Source organism: Apium graveolens, chromosome 6, assembly GCF_009905375.1.
Source record: "Apium graveolens cultivar Ventura chromosome 6, ASM990537v1, whole genome shotgun sequence".
NCBI lineage: Eukaryota > Viridiplantae > Streptophyta > Magnoliopsida > Apiales > Apiaceae > Apium > Apium graveolens.
The window spans coordinates 298412405-298434136 of NC_133652.1; the positions used below are offsets into that span (position 1 = coordinate 298412405).

Below are 21732 nucleotides of genomic sequence, written 5' to 3' on the forward strand. Positions count from 1 at the left end.
GAAATGCGGTACGAGTTGTGTTTCAAAAATGCTCTATAAATCATGAAAATTTTATTTTATGGACTTTTAAATATTTAGAGATTTTTGGTAGTAAAATTGTAATTATTTTTATAAATTTTAAAGAATAGTAGATTCGTAAATTAAACGAGAAACGAATCAGAAATTTGTATAATTGCGAGCCCTGGACACGTGTAAAACAGGTAGGCTCTAAATTTTCAATTGCCTGAAACTTGGCAGGCTGTGATTTTTCATATTATTACATTTTATTAACCCCCCTCACCTCCTCCACCATCCCTTCTCAATCTCTCTCTTCGAACTCTCTCTGGGTTCTCTCTTTGTTCCTCTCGATCTCCCTTGTGTTCTAATCCCTCCTTCACTCCTTCCTTATTCTCTTATTCCTTCTTGTTTTTTTTGGTAGGTATCCGGCAGCTTGGATTTTCCGGCCACTGTGGCTGTTTGCTCCGATTTTCTGCTTAATTGCTATATATATGTGGGTTTTATGTATACATCAGTTGGGTGGAGAGTTTTGCTGTGAATTGATTTTGTGCTTTTATTTTCTTGACTCTCGCCGCCCCTCACCGGAAACGGTGAGGATGGTTGTGGCGCGTGACCGCTGACTCGCGGTGTGGTCTCCTGTTGCCTGTATTGTTGCGGTTGTTTATATGAGATGTTAAACTAAAATTATTCAAAAATCTTATTGAAAATCTCGAATGAATATCTATATTATTTGTTCGGACTATTTTAGTAAGAATTTCGAATAAATTTTTTTCCTAAACTACTGAAGTTATTTGCGACGGTATTTTAAATCGATAGGATTTGTTTGAAACCCAACAAGTATCGGGCACCAATAAATCTTATCGTCCGTCGACGATGATCCTCTGCGAGCCGACGGTGGACGATGATGACGCGGTTCTGAGTCCAAATATTTTAAAATAAATAAAATTAGTGTTTTATTTTTATTCCGGATCGAATTAGTTAATTAGGAAATATCGTATTTTTGAATTGTATCGGTGATTGGGAATTCTGGAATGGAATGGTGATTTATTGTAGTTGTTATTGTTGTGAACTTTGCGGTTGTGACGTTGATTTATGTTTCGGCGGGTAGTCCGATAATCAAAGGAGACGCTGCCCGATTTTCGGGAAAATAAACTACGGAAATACGAGAGCTTATCTGATGATTATCGGGACATCGAGCGAATGTGTATATATATATATATTATACGAACTTGATTGTATGTTGTGGTGAATATTTTGGTCAAAACCCAATAACCCTAATTTCGTAAAATGACGATTATACGTATTTTCGGAAAACGAACACCAAACCGATTTTCGAGAACATGAACCCTAACTGATGCGTGTATTACAATAATATGTATAATTACGAGTCGAGATTTGATATCGTATGGGTAGGTTTGTTAGCGAAGATATGTCAAGCATACCTAGACGTCTAACATAGAGTGTTTCGACCCTGTAGGTTCTAGTCGGGAAACTGAAAGTGACATTGGACTAAAGATAACCTAGTAATCAGTTGGCAAGCGCAGCGAGGTTCCCAAGCAAAGGACCTGAGTGTTAAAGTTGGATCCAGGATAGTCTACTAGTAAGGCGATAAAGCTGAGCAGTCTAAGTTAGTCCAAGGTCAATCGGTGTTAGTTGTAAAGCTCTGCAAGGCAAGTACCCCATGACCATTCTTTTATGGTTCAGTATATATGAATAAATAATGTTTTAATCTCAGTAAAGGAATAAAAACTGTTTTAATTTACGTATCCCCTGTATCTGGAAATTTTGTTTAAAATATGTTTTGGGGAAAATTAACTTCTGAAAGCACCTATCTCTAAACGTGATTAAAATGAAAAGAACTTTTGAATAGTGCGCTTTGACAGAATGGTTTTAAAAACAGATAGGTGATAGTGATTTTGGAAACTGGATAAAGAGAATGTTTTGATCCACCTATGTCATGAAATGTTTTAATCCACCTATGTCGTGGAATGTTTTGATCCACCTATGTCGTGGAACTTTGGAAAGAGGCAAAAAGGGAATTCAGTTGATCTATTGGAATTGAGTAGGCATAAGTGGTTAATTCGGTTGGGCGCTCTGTTTAACCGATTAGTCCAGCAGTTGGGGAAAAGACCTAGCTAGTCTTTTCCCAATTTCTGAAACACTTTCTTTATTCTGGATGGCCGTTAGTCGCTGTCCGGTGAGGGTAGACTGATCAGCTATCTTCACCCGTTGAATGTCCAATAGATTTGATTGATTCGGTTTTCAAAATTGTTTAACAAATCAACTTGTTGAGACAAATGATTTGAGAATGAAATAGCATTCTAAGATTTAACTCTGGTATTTATAAACAGCACACGATTGATATTATTGTTTTTCAGAGCATGCTAGTTTTGAATATCCAGTTTATGAATGTTTACAAGGTTTTGCAAATGAGCTATAATCTCTATTCCTGTCACTATTTTATCATATACTATTTTACTTGTTATTCGTATAGTGGTACTGCTGATCAATTGATTGCTCACCCTTGTAGAATGTTTTATATATGTATTCCAGATGCCTAGGACATTCTTCCGCGGTAGTCAGGGCAGAGTTCCAGTGCCTTCCGTGTTAGGCTCCTCTGAGGTAGTTGTGTTAGACCAAGGATGGTCTGTTGAGTTGTTGTATTATGATAATATCGTTCAGATTATTTGTAGTAGGTTGGTTTTATAGCAGATATAACCTAAGTCATACTTAAACCTGGAAATGGTCTTGGTAAAGGGGTCGTGGTTATGTATAGCTAGTGATTTGAGTTATATTATTTTTATTATTGTTGTTATTGACGTCAACTCCTGACCCCGGGGTTGAGGCCGTCACAGTTGGTATCAGAGCTACATGTTTGAAGTCTCTGATTTAGGATAGGAGTAGAGTTAGAAGAGTTTAGGAAGGTTTATATATAGTTGTGAGTCAACAACTCAATCAGAGGAGCGAGTCTATGAGTTCAATCAAGGGTTTTGAAAACATAATCCTGACGTTTATTGAGGATTGGATGGATCTTCCCTAGCCTAGAATACGTCTCCTTCGTATATGTATTATTGGTAAGCTTTGATAGAGATTTTTAGTTTTCCTCTCGAGAAAAAATGAGTCTGATCGCGAGAATTCAGCTTTTGCGCGGATCCTTGGTGTGTCAGTTACAGAGACACCCATATTATCCCTAAAAATAGCATTTTCGACATCGAGGGATGTTGATGGACCAAGTGTGTGACCTCGGTGAGTTCGGACAATATAATAATAGTCGATGGCTGCTATGACAGCCAAGTTCCGTGAAGTACGGGGATCAGTACTGTTGTTATATATTAAAACTTATAGGCATTTCTTGAGACACCTTTTTCTTTCGGAATAATTATTTACCATCTAATAAGATGCTTGTTTATCCCTAAGAAAGTTAAACTTGAAGCAAGTGACTTAAGGTTCTGTGGATTTATCATAAATCAGATTTTCCCTTCCTATTTATGAATTTTCTATCTAAACATCGTTTCTTTCCTCAGTGATTATTTCGGTTGATTGGGGAAAGCAATGCATATGATTTGACTATTTATCTGTACAACAAATGGTCTGGTGGGACGCCACCGATTTTGTGTTGTGAACTGTGCGGTACTAAGACTGGCCATCTTATGTACTCGTATGGTTGCTCTCAGTCATACCTACATCTTCTTCACTGTATCTTCTTATTCGATTCACTTGAGTTGGAAATTTCATTTGATATTCTGTGATAATGAATTTATGCAATTAGATGGTCCTCATTATTGAGAGCAAATAAGAGTGACTGTCGGGAGGAACGAGAGTCCTATATCAGGATATTATTTAAGAATAATGGTAACCGCGAGAGTTCAGGATCTAATGATGGAGTTATAGCTTCGTGAAAAGTAAATCAGTGGTTGATGAATCGCTTGTAGGTGAAAAGAAATCATCTCTAGAGAAATGGTTGGTTGAAATTTGGACTTTGGTGCCTAGAATAGCCTAGCGTTCCTTAAATTGACCTGATTTATCAGTTTGTTCAATATAATTGGTGGTTGATATAGCCAGCCAAGTCTTGTTGTATATTAAAGTTGATGTGGTAATGAGTAGTGACGGGAAGTTAGTCAGTTGCTGTTATATTGAGGAGTCGTGCGACGGTGTTTAGTTTCTTTATATTTTAGTTTTCCTAAACTGTTGTTGATTCCGCTACTGTCATTGTTGCTGTGATTGCTAGTATTGTTAATCTAGATTTCTTTTGTAAATGAACCCCGATATTAAAGACATCGGTACTGTGATTGGGCAGCATTTTCCTGATACAGATGCACCATTTAAATAGTGATATCTTTTGTAAAATATTTTTGTTATGTTTTGAATAAACTCATTTATATATTTCAGGAAGATGCCACCCAAGAAAGCTACCCATTCTAAAGAAAATAGTAGTAGTTTTGCGGAGGGTCCAACTATAAATGAAATTCTAGATATGTTGTGCCAGCAGCAGCAACAACAGTTGTAGCTAATCCAACAGGTTCAGCAGCAGCAACTACTATTGCAGCAGCCACAACTAGGAGTAAACCAAAGTACTAATTTCAAATCTTTCCAGAGTGTTAAACCTCCTGAGTTTAAAGGTGAACCTAATCCAATAGCTGCTGGAGCATGGTTAAAAGAGATGGAGAAAGTTTTTAATCTTGTCCGAGTAGGTGAGAATCGTAAGGCTGATTATGCAAGTTACTTCTTAAAGGATAAAGCGAATTACTGGCGGGAGTCAACCAGAGCGTTAGAAGGAGAAGGCCCTGTTCCATGGGCTAGATTTACTGAATTGTTTTTGGAAAAGTATTTCCCAGATTGTGTGCGGAGTCAAATGGAGATTGAGTTTCTAGAGTTGAAGCAAGGCGATAGAAGTGTAGCTTAATATGAGGCTAAGTTCACACAGTTGGCTAGGTTTGTACCAGATTATGTACGCTCTGAAGCTTAGAAGGCAAGAAGGTTTCAACAAGGATTGAAGCAAGAGATTCACAGCGGAGTTGTGGCATTGCAACTCAAGACGTATCCTTCCGTAGTTCAGGCCGCCTTAGTAATTGAAATTAATCAGAAGTTAGCTGCTAAAGAAAAAGAAGATAAGAAGCGGAAGATAGATGATATGGAAGGAGCATCAGGTCAAGAAGTATCTAGCCAGAAGTCTCAGAAAAAAATTGGAAAAAATAAGAATAAAGAATTTAAAATGAAAAGTTTTTCTTTGAACATGATTCGTAACACCTCAGTTAGCTCTAACCAAGCCAAATCGGTCAAGTCACCTACAACGGAGTGTAAGAAATGTGGTAAAAGGCATGGTGGAAGGTGTAAGGCAAATACTGAATGTTTCAGGTATGGACAGAAAAGACACTACGCGTCAGAATGTAGAGTGGAAACCCCTGGAGTCACCTGTTACAACTGTGGCAAGGTGGAGCATGTTGCCAAGACCTATAGAAGTGTTTCCCGAGATAGCATGGGAGGTAGTGCATCAAAAGGTTTGACGTCCAGTGCATCCAAGGCTAAGACTTATAATCACTACTAGAAAAAAGACCTTAGACATCGGTTAAAAACCGATGTCTATGTAAAAAATGTATGATGTCTTCGCGACTGATGTTAAATGTATTTTCTCATAGACATCGGTTAAAAACCGATTTCTATGTAATATTACACATCATTTCTGGAAAATTTCTAATGTCTAATTCACATTGATGTTATATAATTGTGTAATGTCAAGTTCAGAAATGTAATATTATGATGATTAGACCTATTTAAAACTATAACACACAAGCAATATTTATAAAACAACATCGATTACAAATAAAAAACCGATATCTATAACCTATTAGACATCGGTTGTATTTAAAGAACCGATGTTAATTTGAACAATAGACATCGATTGTTTTCTAAATAACCGATGTCAATTTGAACAATAGACATCGTTTATTTTTTAAATAACCGATGTTAATATGATAAATAGACATCAGGTGTTTATTTTTGAATTGATGTTATTGCCTTGTTTATATGTGCTAATATCCCTTCATTAACATCGAATATTAGACAATGTATTAAAAAACTTAAATCTCAAAACTCAACCAATACATATATATTATTACTCAATTGAATTCAAGATCAACAAATTCTCAATGTGTACAACTAATATCAAATATGTTCATCATTCTAAACAAAGTACAACTAATGTGTAAAATCAACCATATTTCTATTTCTAGTACTCAAGTCATCCCCTTTCATGTGGGCTCCAATTTTCTTTACCATGCTTCCAATCAATAAAAAGATATATGTCTCGCCTAAAAATTTTCCAATCCTTTAAAAGATATCTGATGCATAAACTGAAACAGTGATGAGGGAATCAATTAGTATGTATCAGTTAATAAGGTAGGTGACTACTAAATAAATGGAGGACATGTGCTCACCCTTGAGTCATCAAACTTGTACCAGGTGTTTGGAGCAGAATGAAGGAAAGAGTAGTAATGCCCTGAAGTAGCATATAGATCTCAAAACTACTATAAATACACAAATGGTGAGCGGATACTAAAGTTATAATTAAATGGTTATAGAACATGAAGCATTAAAAAATTGCCAATATTATGCATGATATCAAACTTGTGGTCAATGCGGGAGAACACCTCAGCCACACTGGTGGAGTTTGAAATCATGCAGACAGCTCTCTGAACCTTGGCAAGGTCTCCGCCAGGAACAACAGTAGGGGACTGATAGTCGATTCTACACTTGAATCCAGTTGGGCACCAGTCAACAAACTGAATTATCCGATAGGTCTTGATAGTTGCAATAGCTGCATTGACATCCTTGGGGACAACATCACCACGATACATCAGACAGCAAGCCATGTACTTCCCATGATGAGGATCACACTTGGCCATCATGGAGGATGGCTCAAACGCGGTGTTGGTTATATCAGCCATAGAGAGTTGCTCATGGTATGCCTTTTCAGCTGATATGACAGGGGAATATGATGAAAGCATGAAATAGATCCGTGGATATGGGACCAAGTTGGTCTGGAACTCAGTCATATCCACATTTATAGCACCATCAAATCGCAGAGATGTAGTTAAGGAGGAAATCACCTGAATTAAACATATACAGACCAAATGATTAGGAATACTAAAGAACTAGCATTAGAACAAATTCAGAAAATATAATGATTCTATATCATCTTCCCGAAGAGAATGAGCAAAAATGTTTGGGTGTGTTTCAGTGAAGTTCAAAAAATGTACACATGTCCAGATAAGAATGGAAAAAACAACAAAATTTAGATAAAATCATGAAGAGTGATACCTGAGAAACAAGCCTGTTAAGGTTGGTGTAGGTGGGACGCTCAATGTCTAGCGAGCGCCTCCAAATAGTCATAAATGGCCTAATTGTCCAGAAGAATAGAGACATCATTGTGTTCCAGGAGTGAATGGGTTGAAAGGACATTGTTGTAGGGTTCAACGACAGAAGCTGAAACCTGTGGTGATGGGTAGACAGTAAACCTAAGTTTGGATTTTTTCCCATAGTCAATCAACACTTCTTCCTTGCAGTTTTCACAAATGAACTTTGTATCTGGATCTTCTATCTTTTTAAGCTTTGTAAACGATTCAAGAGCATCCTGGAGGGTGGTTACATCTTTAATCTCCAGGCTCAAATCAATGGAGGGCTCATAAGTATTAGATAAGTGCTCGCAATTACAACATTTCAGCTGAAATTTTTTAACACATACAAAGAGTCATTTATATGTGAATGAGTAAAAGAGATTTATGTAAAAACTAAGCATTTAATTACAAGATTACCTTGCTTACTAGGCGACCACCAAAAACATGTTTGACAAAGTTATCATTATTTGCACACAAAGTTGTCTCCTTTGACTTTGAATCACTACAACACCTCTGGAATCTATCAAGAAAGCATTGCCACGTATGCAGCTAGTTTCAGTATAAACCACAAACCCAAACAACATTTCGTTAACTTTAGAAATGAAAAAATCCAGGACAAGATACCCATTGATAATCATCACAAGGGAAACTGTAGAACATACCTTGTATTACCTGTAGAACATACCATGTATCTAGCCTCACTTTGCATAAATTGATAGCTATTTGCCAACTCTTATAACAGTCCATTTAACAAACTAATTCTAATCCGAAACCATAATTTGACAAATTCTTTTTATTAAAAAAACTGACACAATAACAGTTGGGTAGTTCCACTCCACCACAAAATCATCAAATACTAATACACTATCAAACTTGATGCATTACACAAAATATACAACACAAAACATAAAATTAATTACGAACACGGAGATACACATAATAATCATACCTTGAAAGGCCAATTTTCGTGATAAAATTGACAAACGCTATCACTAGCTTTAACAACAGAAAAGAACTCCTTCTCGACATAAATCTCCAAATACTCACCATAACCTAACACAACCCCTTGTCTCCTCTTCTCGACCATTTTCTTCATCTGCTGTAACCTCTGCTCTCTCAAAACCTTGATATCCTCCAAATCGAGACGATCTAGAGCTGAGATCTCATTATCTATCTTATCTTCCACCACTTTCAATACTGTTAACACTTGCTTATCCAAGATCTGTCAAATTCTCCAATTATTATAATCAGCAAAACACACACATAGACACTCTTTCTCTCTCTCTCTGACTCATCTATCTCTATCTCTCTCTCAGTTTAAGGTTAATGGAAAATTTAAGACTACGAAAGTGAATACAAACATGTGAAGCTCAACGAACCTCTGAACTTGTTGAAAAAAAGAGAGAAACAAAATTTAAAAAACAAAACCCAATAATAATTAAGAACTAAATCGAGATGAAGAATATCAGGATTAAATTTTTAAGCAATACATCAGAAACCCACACACCAAATTTCAATATTAGTCAACAAGGTATCAAAATCAAAACCCGTTACATACTTTAAGAACTAAAACAAAAAACATCCATTAATCACCAAAAAACACAGAAAATTAGAAAGTCAACATAGAGTTGTCTTGGTATATATTAGCAAACCAGATCTGTCCATATCGAATGTTTAGTAGTGCTCCACAAATGCCTATGCTACTGCATCTTCAATCGCCTGTTAACCCGAACATAATAGAATGAAATCATAAAATCCAAAAATATCATAACATTTATGCATATATATAAATCGCGAAACCGCTCATTGGCCACTATTGAAGGATAAAAACAGATTTTCAATTCAACTATCTTAAACCTAATTGAACAAACAAACCTATTCAGAAATTAGGGTTTCTCGTAGATGGAGTTTGAGTAATTGAAGGTGTTCTTCAATTCGGGGTTTAATTGAAACCATATATACTTGCAATCAACTGACATGGTGTGTGTGTGAGAGAGAACCAGAGAGATGGAAGAGATAGAGCACCAGAAAGATGGAAGAGAGAGAGACCAGAGTGAACTGAGAGAGAGAGAGAGGAAAATAATTTGGTAATGGGGAAACGGGTTTTTTTTTGTTAAGGGGGAATATTTGGGGAATAAAGGGGGGAAAGTTTCCGCATATTTTTTTTTAATTTTTTTAAGCTAACCATCGACAACGGTTGTAAAATACATCCGATGTCTATAAGACAAAGACATCGGTTATATAAAAACCGATGTCTAACTAACGTTTCTCATTTTTGAAAAATAACTATAGACAACGGTTATTTTCTCGACCGATGTCTAATATAAGCATTAACATCGGTTTTAAAATAACTGATGTCTAAAAGAACTTTAACATCGGTCGTCTGAGCAACCGATGTCTAAGGACCGATGTCTATTGACAGAATTCTAGTAGTGAATATGAGTAAAAGATCAGCTGCTCAAGACCCTGACAAGGAACCAGGGCACTGATTGATTACCAGAAGAAGCGAATAGTAATATCTACGGACGCTAACAATAGGATGAGTATCCAAGGTGTATTCCGTATTTTGCACTAATATGGGCTATAGAAAAGAAGAATGGATGTATGACCTTACGTTGCTGATTATTAGAAGTTGGAAAAGTTGATGAAAAGAAATAAGTAATCCCCGTATAGAACTGATTTCTATATGATTCAAATAAAAGAACGTATTGGTTCTTGAAGGAAGACCTAAGGTCAGGCTACCGTCAGTGGAAGGTTAAGTCTGAGGTCATACTAGAGACCCTGTTTGGAATGAGAGGGGGACATTGCGAGTTTCGGGTGATTTTATTTGGATTAACAAATGCAATAGTCGCGTTTAAAGGTTTATTGAACAGAGTGTATGAGAAGCACTTGCATAAGTGTAATTGTATTTATTGATAACATCCTCAGCTATTTAGGATTTAGAAAATCCATAAAGAACGCCGAATGGATTTCCCTAAGAAGGTTGAACAGGGAGCAGCTGTATGTTAAGATTTCAAGGTATGAATTTTGGTTGAGATTACCAAAAGATTATGGTACCTATTAACGACTACTCAAGCAAGACCAGTGTAGTAAAAGATATGTAATTAAGATCCCTGAAGAACTAACAAAAGAATCGGAAAGAGTAAGGATTGAAGTTTGAACAATCAAAGGTGAAAAGAAGCTTCTGTATGAAGTTTATCTCAGTCTAAATTGATTGAAAAGATAAAGAAATTGTCAGGTCTTGGACTAGTTTACTAGATCGTAAATACGGAATATTAATTTGAGAAAGGTTAAAACTAACTCATGATATACAAAGGGCGAATGAGGATTCATGTCGGAAGGATATAGAGATAAAAGTTGGAACATTAATATCGCTGGAAGTTTCGCCTTGGAAAAGAAGTAGTAAGATTTGAGCATAAAAGTATGCTAAGCCCTAGGAATTTCGGATCGTGTGAGGTATTGAGGGAAGTAAGTAAAGTTTTCTATAAGCTAGTGTTGTTGCCATAGCGGCAGCATACTCCTAGTGTGTTTTGTGTCTTTGTGTCAAAGTAATATATTGTTTATTTAATTAAAACAGAGTGTATGACCCAATTTAGATCCTAGATCATAGAAAGCGAGACCTCAGGAATAAGTCTAATCTTATAGTATATATGTTTTGGAGAAATCCCCGAGTGGAAGAGTCCACTTAGGAGTTAGAGTCAGATATTCTTGACAAATATCCTCACTTGCTTAGTTAGATCAGATTCTGAGGACAGAATGTTTTTAAGGGGGAAGGATATAATGACTCGTATATTTTTTTGCCTTATTTAAATGTGTAATTATTGAATAATTAGATAAATAAAATATGTGTATGGGTTCTGTCAGTCGTGTGTTGTTTTATTATTGGTTATGCGTGGTTTGTGGTTTACGAGGATTATTTGTATAATTGTTTGCTGAGATGTATTGTCTCATTATTACTTTTAAAAGTGGTTTTATGGAAGATTTATTTGCATAAATATTTGGATTGTTTCTAAAAAAAATTTATGATTTTATAATTACAATAATTATTTGTGGGATTTGCATAAATATTTGGATTGTTTTAAAATTTTGAAATTTATGTTTTTATTAACTTCGGGATATTTATAACATTTTAAAACTATCTTCGTGATTTTCTAAATTTCTTTTAAATACAGCTCGGCTCGTTAAATATGAAATGTGGTACGAGTTGCATTTCAAAAATGCTCTACAAATCATGAAAATTTTATTTTATGGACTTTTGAATATTTAGAGATTTTTGGTAGTAAAATTGCAATTATTTTTATAAATTTTAAAGAATAGTATATTCGTAAATTAAACGAAAAATGAATCAGAAATTTGTATAATTGCGAGCCCGGACACGTGTAAAACAGGTAGGCTCTAAATTTTCAATTGCCTGAAACTTGGCAGGCTGTGATTTTTTATATTATTACATTTTATTAACCCCCCCTCTCACCTCCTCCACCATCCCTTCTCAATCTCTCTCTTCGAACTCTCTCTCGGTTCTCTCTTTGTTCCTCTCGATCTCCCCTGTGTTCTAATCCCTCCTTCACTCCTTCCTTATTCTCTTATTCCTTCTTGTTTTTTTGGTAGGTATCCGGCAGCTTGGATTTTCCAGCCACTGTGGCTGTTTGCTCCGATTTTCTGCTTAATTGCTATATATATGTGGGTTGTATGTATACATCAGTTGGGTGGAGAGTTTTGCTGTGTGAATTCATTCTGTATTTTTATTTTCTTGACTCTCGCCGCCCCTCACCGGAAACGGTGAGGATGGTGGTGGCGCAGTGGCCGCTGACTCGCGGTGTGGTCTCCTGTTGCCTGTATTGTTGCGGTTGTTTATATGAGATGTTAAACTGAAATTATTCAAAAATCTTATTGAAAATCTCGAGTGAATAACTATATTATTTGTTCGGACTATTTTAGTAAGAATTTCGAATAAATTTTTTTCCTAAACTATTGAAGTTATTTGCGACGATATTTTAAATCGGTAGGATTTGTTTGGAAACCCAACAAGTATCGGGCACCAATAAATCTTATCGCCGTCGGCGATGATCCTCGGCGAGCCGACGGTGGACGATGATGACGCGGTTCTGAGTCCAAATATTTTAAAATAAATAAAATTAGTGTTATATTTTTATTCTGGATCGAATTAGTTAATTAAGAAATATCGTATTTTTGAATTTTTTCGGTGATTGGGAATTATGGAATGGAATGGTGATTTATTGTAGTTGTTATTGTTGTGAACTTTGCGGTTGTGACGTTGATTTATGTTTCGGCGGGTAGTCCGATAATCAAAGGAGATGCTGCCCGATTTTCGGGAAAATAAACTACGGAAATACGAGAGCTTATCTGATGATTATCAGGACATCGAGTGAATGTATATATATATATTATACGAACTTGATTGTATGTTGTGGTGAATATTTTGGTCAAAACCCAATAACCCTAATTTCGTAAAATGACGAGTATACCTATTTTCGGAAAACGAACACCAAACCGATTTTCGAGAACATGAACCTTAACTGATGTGTGTATTACAATAATATGTATAATTACGGAGTCGGGATTTGATATCGTATGGGTAGGTTTGTTAGCGAAGATATGTCAAGCATACCTAGACGTCTAACATAGAGTGTTTCGACCCTGTAGGTTCTAGTCGGGAAACTGAAAGTGACATTGGACTAAAGATAACCTAGTAATCAGTTGGCAAGCGCAGCGAGGTTCCCAAGCAAAGGACCTGGGTGTTAAAATCGGATCCAGGATAGTCTACTAGTAAGCGATAAAGCTGAGCGTCCAAGTTAGTCCAAGGTCAATCGGTGTTAGTTGTAAAGCTCTGCAAGGCAAGTACCCCTGACCATTCTTTTATGGTTCAGTATATTTGAATAACTAATATTTTAATCTCGTAAAGGAATAAAAAAGTTTTAATTTACGTATCCCCTGTATCTGGAAATTTTGTTAAAATATGTTTTGGGGAAAAGTAACTTCTGAAAGCACCTATCTCTAAATGTGATTAAAATGAAAAGAAGTTTTGAATAGTATGCTGTGACAGAATGGTTTTAAAAATAGATAAGTGATAGTGATTTTTAAAACTGGATAAAGAGAATGTTTATATCCACCTATGTCGTGAAATGTTTTAATCCACCTTTGTCGTGGAATGTTTTGATCCACCTATGTCGTGGAACTTTGGAAAGAGGCAAAAAGGGAATTCAGTTGATCTATTTGAATTGAGTAGGCGTAAGTGGCTAATTCGGTTGGGCACCCTGTTTAACCGATTAGTCCAGCGTTGGGGAAAAGACCTAGCTAGTCTTTTCCCAAGTTCTGAAACACTTTCTTTATTCTGGATGGCCGTTAGTCGCTGTCCGGTGAGGGTAGACTGATCAGCTATCTTCACCCGTTGAATGTCCAATACATTTGATTGATTCGGTTTTCAAAATTGTTTCACAAATCAACTTGTTGAGACAAATGAATTGAGAATGAAATATCATTCTAAGATTTAACTCTGGTATTTATAAACAGCACACGATTGATATTATTGTTTTTCAGAGCAGGCTAGTTTTGAATATCCAGTTTATGAATGTTTACAAGGTTTTGCAAATGAGCTATAATCTCTATTCCTGTCACTGTTTTATCATATACTGTTTTACTTGTTATTCGTATAGTGGTACTGCTGATCAATTGATTGCTCACCCTTGCAGAATGTTTTATATATGTATTCCAGATGCCTAGGAAATTCTTCCTGCGGTAGTCAGGGCAGAGTTCCAGTGCCTTCCGTGTTAGGCTCCTCTGAGGTAGTTGTGTTAGACCAAGGATGGTCTGTTGAGTTGCTGTATTAAGATAATATCATTCAGATTGTTTGTAGTAGGTTGGTTTTATAGCAGATATAACCTAAGTCATACTTAAACCTGGAAATGGTCTTGGTAAAGGGGTCGTGGTTATGTATAGCTAGAGATTTGAGTTATATTATTTTTATTATTGTTGTTAGTGACGTCAACTCCTGACCCCGGGGTTGAGGCCGTCACAGTTGGTATCAGAGCTACAGGTTTGAGTCTCTGATTTAGGATAGGAGTAGAGTTAGAAGAGTTTAGGAAGGTTTATATATAGTTGTGAGTCAACAACTCAATCAGAGGAGCGAGTCTATGAGTTCAGTCAAGGGTTTCGAAAATGTAATCCTGATGTTTATTGAGGATTAGGCTGGATCTGCCCTAGCCTAGAATACGTCTCCTTCGTATATGTATTATTGGTAAGCTTCGATAGATATTTTTAGTTTTCCTCTCGAGAAAAAACTGAGTCCGATCGCGAGAATTCAGCTTTTGCGCGGATCCTTGGTGTGTCAGTTATAGAGACACCCATATTATCCCTATAAATAGCATTTTCGACATCGAGGGATGTTGATGGACCAAGTGTGTGACCTCGGTGAGTTCGGACAATATGATAATAGTCGATGGCTGCTATGACAGCCAAGTTCCGTGAAGTACGGGGATCAGTACTGTTGTTATATATTAAATCTTATACGCATTTCTTGAGACACCTTTTTCTTTCGGAATAATTATTTACCATCTAATAAGATGCTTGTTTATCCCTAAGAAAGTCAAACTTGAAGCAAGTGACTTAAGGTTCTGTTGATTTATCATAAATCAGATTTTCCCTTCCTATTAGTGAATTTTCTATCTAAACATCGTTTCTTTCCTCAGTGATTATTTCGGTTGATTGGGGAAAATAATGCATATGATTTGACTATTTATCTGTATAACAAAGGGTCTGGTGGGACGCCACCGATTTTGTGTTGTGAACTGTGCGGTACTAAGACTGGCCATCTTATGTACTCATATGGTTGCTCTCAGTCATACCTACATCTTCTTCACTATATCTTCTTATTCGATTCACTTGATTTGGAAATTTCATTTGATGTTCTATGATAATGAATTTATGCGATTAGATGGTCCTCATTATTGAGAGCAAATAAGAGTGACTGTCGGGAGGACCAAAAGTCCTATATCAGGATATTATTTAAGAATAATCGTAACTGCGAGAGTTCAGGATCTAATGATGGAGTTATAGCTTCGGGAAAAGTAAATCAGTGGTTGATGAATCGCTTGTGGGTGAAAAGAAATCATCTATAGAGAAATGGTTGGTTAAAATTTGGACTTTGGTGCCTAGAATAGCCCAGCATTCCTTAAATTGACCTGATTTATCAGTTTGTTCAATGTAATTGGTGGTTGATATAGCCATCCAAGTCTTGTAGTATATTAAAGTTGATGTGGTAATTGAGTAGTGAAAGGAAGTTAGTCAGTTGCTGTTATATTAAGGAGTCGTGCGACGGTGTTTAGTTTCTTTGTGTTTTAGTTTTCCTGTACTGTTGTTGATTCCGCTACTGTCATTGTTGCTGTGATTTCTAGTACTGTTAATCTAGATTTCTTTTGTAAATGGACCCCCGATATTAAAGACATGCGTATTGTGATTAGGAAGCATTTTCCTGATACAGATGCACCATTTAAATAGTGATATCTTTTGTAAAATATTTTTGTTATGTTTTGAATAAACTCATTTATATATTTCAGGAAGATGCCACCCAAGAAAGCTACCCAGTCTAAAGAAAATAGTAGTAGTTTTGCGGAGGGTCCAACTATAAATAAAATTCTAGACTTGTTGTGCCAGCAGCATCAACAACTGTTGTAGCTAATCCAACAGGTTCAGCAGCAGCAACTACTATTGCAGCAGCCACAACGAGGAGTAAACCAAAGTACTAATTTCAAATCTTTCCAGAGTGTTAAACCTCATGAGTTTAAAGGTGAACCTAATCCAATAGCTGCTGGAGCATGGTTAAAAGAGATGGAGAAAGTTTTCAATCTTGTCCAAGTAGGTGAGAATCGTAAGACTGATTATGCAAGTTACTTCTTAAAGGATAAAGCGAATTACTGGCGGGAGTCAACCAGAGCGTTAGAAGGAGAAGGCCCTGTTCCATGGGCTAGATTTACTGAATTGTTTTTGGAAAAGTATTTCCCTGATTGTGTGCGGAGTCAAATGGAGATTGAGTTTCTAGAGTTGAAGCAAGGCGATAGAAGTGTAGCTCAATATGAGGCTAAGTTCACACAGTTGGCTAGGTTTGTACCAGATTATGTACGCTCTGAAGCTCAGAAGGCAAGAAGGTTTCAACAAGGATTGAAGCAAGAGATTCACAGCGGAGTTGTGGCGTTGCAACTCAAGACGTATCCTTCCGTAGTTCAGGCCGCCTTAGTAATTGAAATTAATCAGAAGTTAGCTGCGAAAGAAAAAGAAGATAAGAAGCGGAAGATAGATGATGTGGAAGGAGCATCAGGTCAAGAAGTATCTAGCCAGAAGTCTCAGAAAAAAAATTGGAAAAATAAGAATACACTACAAGAAAAAGTTGAATAGACATCACACATTAGATATCGGTTGCGGATGCCACTGATGTTAAAAGAGCTAATAACATCACCCCATTTTTTTCTGATGTCTTTGTTATTTGAAGACATCGATTATTTAACAACCGATGTCTAAAGTTCTCTAAAATAAATCAGCGCGGGCCACTTCAATTTGTTTCCCCCCTTAGTGAAATTTTACAAAACTTTCCCTCGTTTGATTGCCAATTATTCCCCCTGTCCAGAGAAACTAAAAACAAAAAAAAAAATCTCTCACAAATCTCTCTCTCGTCTCTCAACTCCCACCGAATCTCTCTCTCTCTCTCTTTCTCTCTCTCTCTGTCTCTCTTTCTCACTCGTCTCTCACCACTACAACCTTCGCTACTCTAATGGCCACCGCCACCAGCTCTGCTGTTTTAGTAACCACCATCTCTACCAGGTCCGATGGGTTCACCATCACAATCACCTTCACCGGTCTGCTAAAAATCTCTTGGTGTCTCCTTTACATGAATACTATTATGGTCTTCTTTGCTTTACATGAATACTATTATGTGACAATATAGACATCACTTTTAAAGAAGAAAAACTGATGTCAAAAAATTTAATGTACATCGCTTTAAGATGAATAATTGATGTCAAAGACTGACATGTTCAAGTCTAAATTAAACATAGACAACACTTTGTTTGGGATAAAACTGATGTCTATGTCGATATAGACATCACCTTTCACTAAAGAAATCGATGTTTAATATCTGATTTTACATCACCCAGATGAAAATACTCGATGTCTATGTGGAAAAAAACATAGCTCGTAATATGTTTAATCTCTTGTAATAGGTGTAATTTATTTATTAAATTATTTATTTCTAACAATTTTTGTAAAAAAACAATGCATGGACATCATTTTTTTTGCCAGAAACGATGTCTATGTAAGTAAAGACATCGGGTTATGGCCGATGTCTAGAATAGACATCACCAACATCAACATCGGTTGCCAAACAACATAGACATCGGCAAAAAACCGATGTCTATGGACTTTTTTCTTGTAGTGATAAAGAATTTAAAGGGAAAAGTTTTTCTTTAAACATGATTCGTAACACCTCAGTCAGCTCTAACCAAGCCAAATCGGTCAAGTCACCTATAACGGAGTGTAAGAAATGTGGTAAAAGGCATGGTGGAAGGTGTAAGGCAAATACTGAATGTTTCAGGTGTGGACAGAAAGGACACTACACGTCAGAATGTAGAGTGGAAACCCTAGGAGTCACCTGTTACAACTGTGGCAAGGTGGAGCATGTTGCCAAGAACTATAGAAGTGTTTCCCGAGATAGCATGGCTGGTAGTGCATCAAAAGGTTTGACGTCCAGTGCATCCAAGGCTAAGACTTATAATATGAGTAAAAGATCAGCTGCTCAAGACCCTAATAAGGAACCAGGGCACTGATTGATTACCAGAAGAAGTGAATAGTAATATCTACGGAAGCTAACAATAGGATAAGTATCCAACGTGTATTCCTGTATTTTGCACTAATATGGGCTATAGAAAAGAAGAATGGATGGATGACGTTACGTTGCTGATTATTAGAGGTTGGAAAAGTTGACGAAAAGAAATAAGTAATCCATGTATAGAACTGATTTCTATATGATTCAATTAAAAGAACGTGTTGGTTCTTGAAGGAAGACCTAAGGCTAGGCTACCGTCAGTGGAAGGTTAAGTCTGAGGTCATACTAGAGACCCTGTTTGGAATGAGAGGGGGACATTGTGAGTTTCGGGTGATTTTATTAGATTAACAAATGCAATAGTCACGTTTAAAGGTTTATTGAACAGAATGTATGAGAAGCACTTGCATAAGTGTAATTGTATTTATTGATAACATCCTCAGCTATTTAGGATTTAGAAAATCCATAAAGAATGCCCAAGGATTTCCCTACGAAGGTTGAATAGGGAGCAGCTGTATGTTAAGATTTCAAGGTATGAATTTTGGTTGAGATTACCAAAAGATTATGGTACCTATTAACGACTACTCAAGCAAGGCTAGTGTAGTAAAAGATATATAATTAAGATCCCTGAAGAACTAACAAAAGAATCGGAAAGAGTAAGGATTGAAGTTTAAATAATCGAAGGTGAAAAGAAGCTTCTGTATGAAGTTTATCTCAGTCTAAATTGATTGAAAAGATAAAGAAATTGTCAGGTCCTGGACTAGTTTACTAGATCGTAATTATGGAATATTAATTTGAGAAAGGTTAAAACTAACTCATGATATACAAAGGGCGAATGAGGATTCGTGTCGGAAGGATATAGAGATAAAAGTTGGAACATTAATATCGCTGGAAGTTTCGCCTTGGAAAAGAAGTAGTAAGATTTGAGCATAAAAGTATGTTAAGCCCTAGGAATTTCGGATCGTGTGAGGTATTGAGGGAAGTAAGTAAAGTTGTCTATAAGCTAGCGTTGTTGCCATAGCGGCAGCATACTCCTAGTGTGTTTTGCGTCTTTGTGTCAAAGGAATATATTGTTTATTTAATTAAAACAGAGTGTATGACCCAATTTAAATCCTAGATCATAGAAGAGAGACCTCAGGAATAAGTCTATTCTTATAGTAAATATGCTTTGGAGAAATCCCCGAGTGGAAGAGTCCACTTAGGAGTTAGAGTCGGATATGCTTGACAAATATCCTCACTTGCTTAGTTATATCAGATTCTGAGGACAGAATCTTTTTAAGGGGGGAAGGATATAATGACTCGTATATTTTTTGGCCTTATTTAAATGTGTAATTATTGAATAATTAGATAAATAAAATATGTGTATGGGTTCTGTCAGTCGTGTGTTGTTTTATTATTGGTTATGTGTGGTTTGTGGTTTACGAGGATTATTTGTATAATTGTTTGCTGAGATGTATTGTCTCATCATTACTTTTAAAAGTGGTTTTATGGAAGATTTATTTGCATAAATATTTGGATTGTTTCTAAAAAAATTTATGATTTTATAATTGCAATAATTATTTTTGGGATTTTATAATATTTAGAGATCAATATTTCATCAATTATTTAGCCTTGTATGATTTTCTGATTGCATTTATTCAAAAAATCTGTATTTAATTCTAAAATTCTTCAAAAAAAATATGAAACTAATATTTATCTAAGTTCAGAATATTTCAAAAAATTTAAAATTATTTTAGGAATTTTTGGGATTAATTTCACCCGCGCGTTGATTCGTTTAATTGTGAAAAGCAGGGTATAAATTGCATTTCAAAAATTATTTTAAAATTTCGAAATTTATGTTTTTATTAACTTCGGGATATTTATAACATTTTAAAACTATCTTCGTTAATTTCTAAATTTGTTTTAAATACAGCTCGGCTCGTTAAATATGAAATGCGGTACGAATTGCGTTTCAAAAATGCTCTACAAATAATGAAAATTTTATTTTATGGACTTTTGAATATTTAGAGATTTTTGGTAGTAAAATTGCAATTTTTTTATAAATTTTAAAGAATAGTTGATTCGTAAATTAAACGAGAAACGAATCAGAAATTTGTATAATTGCGAGCCCGGACACGTGTAAAACAGGTAGGCTCTAAGTTTTCAATTGCCCGAATCTTGGCAGGCTGTGATTTTTTATATTATTACATTTTATTAACCCCCCATCTCACCTCCTTCACCGTCCCTTCTCAATCTCTCTTTTCGAACTCTCTCTCGGTTCTCTCTTTGTTCCTCTCGATCTCCCCTATGTTCTAATCCCTCCTTCACTCCTTCCTTTTTCTCTATTCCTTCTTGTTTTTTTGGTAGGTATCCGGCAGCTTGGATTTTCCGGCCACTGTGGTTGTTTGCTCCGATTTTCTACTTAATTGCTATATATATGTGGGTTGTATGTATACATCAGTTGGGTGGAGAGTTTTACTGTGTGAATTGATTTTGTGCTTTTATTTTCTTAAATATCGTCGCCCCTCGCCGGAAACGGTGAGGATGGTGGTGGCGCGTGGCCGCTGACTCGCGGTGTGGTCTCCTGTTGCCTGTGTTGTTGCGGTTGTTTATATGAGATGTTAAACTGAAATTATTCAAAAATCTTATTGAAAATCTCGAATGAATATCTATATTATTTGTTCGGACTATTTTAGTAAGAATTTTAAATAAATTTTTTTCCTAAACTATTGAACTTATTTGCGACGGTATTTTAAATCGATAGGATTTGTTTGGAAACCCGACAAGTATCGGGCACCAATAAATCTTATCGCCGTCGGCGATGATCCTCGGTGAGCCGATGGTGGACGATGATGACGCGGTTCTGAGTCCAAATATTTTAAAATAAATAAAATTAGTGTTATATTTTTATTCCGGATCGAATTAGTTAATTAAGAAATATCGTATTATTGAATTGTATCGGTGGTTGGGAATTCTGGAATGGAATGGTGATTTATTGTAGTTGTTATTGTTGTGAACTGTGACGTTGATTTATGTTTCGGCGGGTAGTCCGATAATCAAAGGAGACGCTGCCTGATTTTCGGGAAAATAAACTACGGAAATACGAGAGCTTATCTGATGATTATCGGGACATCGAGTGAATGTATATATATATATATATTATACGAACTTGATTGTATGTTGTGGTGAATATTTTGGTCAAAACCCAATAACCCTAATTTCGTAAAATGACGAGTATACGTATTTTCGGAAAACGAACACCAAACCGATTTTCGAGAACATGAACCCTAACTGATGCATGTATTACAATATTATGTATAATTACGAGTCGAGATTTGATATCTAATGGGTAGGTTTGTTAGTGAAGATATGTCAAGCATACCTAGACGTCTAACATAGAGTGTTTCGACCCTGTAGGTTCTAGTCGGGAAACTGAAAGTGACATTGGAATAAAGATAACCTAGTAATCAGTTGGCAAGCGCAGCGAGGTTCCCAAGCAAAGGACCTGAGTGTTAAAGTCAGATCCAGGATAGT

The 21732-nt window shown here is 36.1% G+C and overlaps 1 pseudogene; it reads right to left on the reverse strand.

Annotated features, from left to right (window-relative positions):
* Window positions 1–6569: 6569 nt before the first annotated feature.
* Window positions 6570–17240, reverse strand: LOC141666279 (tubulin alpha-4 chain-like; annotated as a pseudogene).
* Between the last annotated feature and the right edge of the window lie 4492 nt (window positions 17241–21732).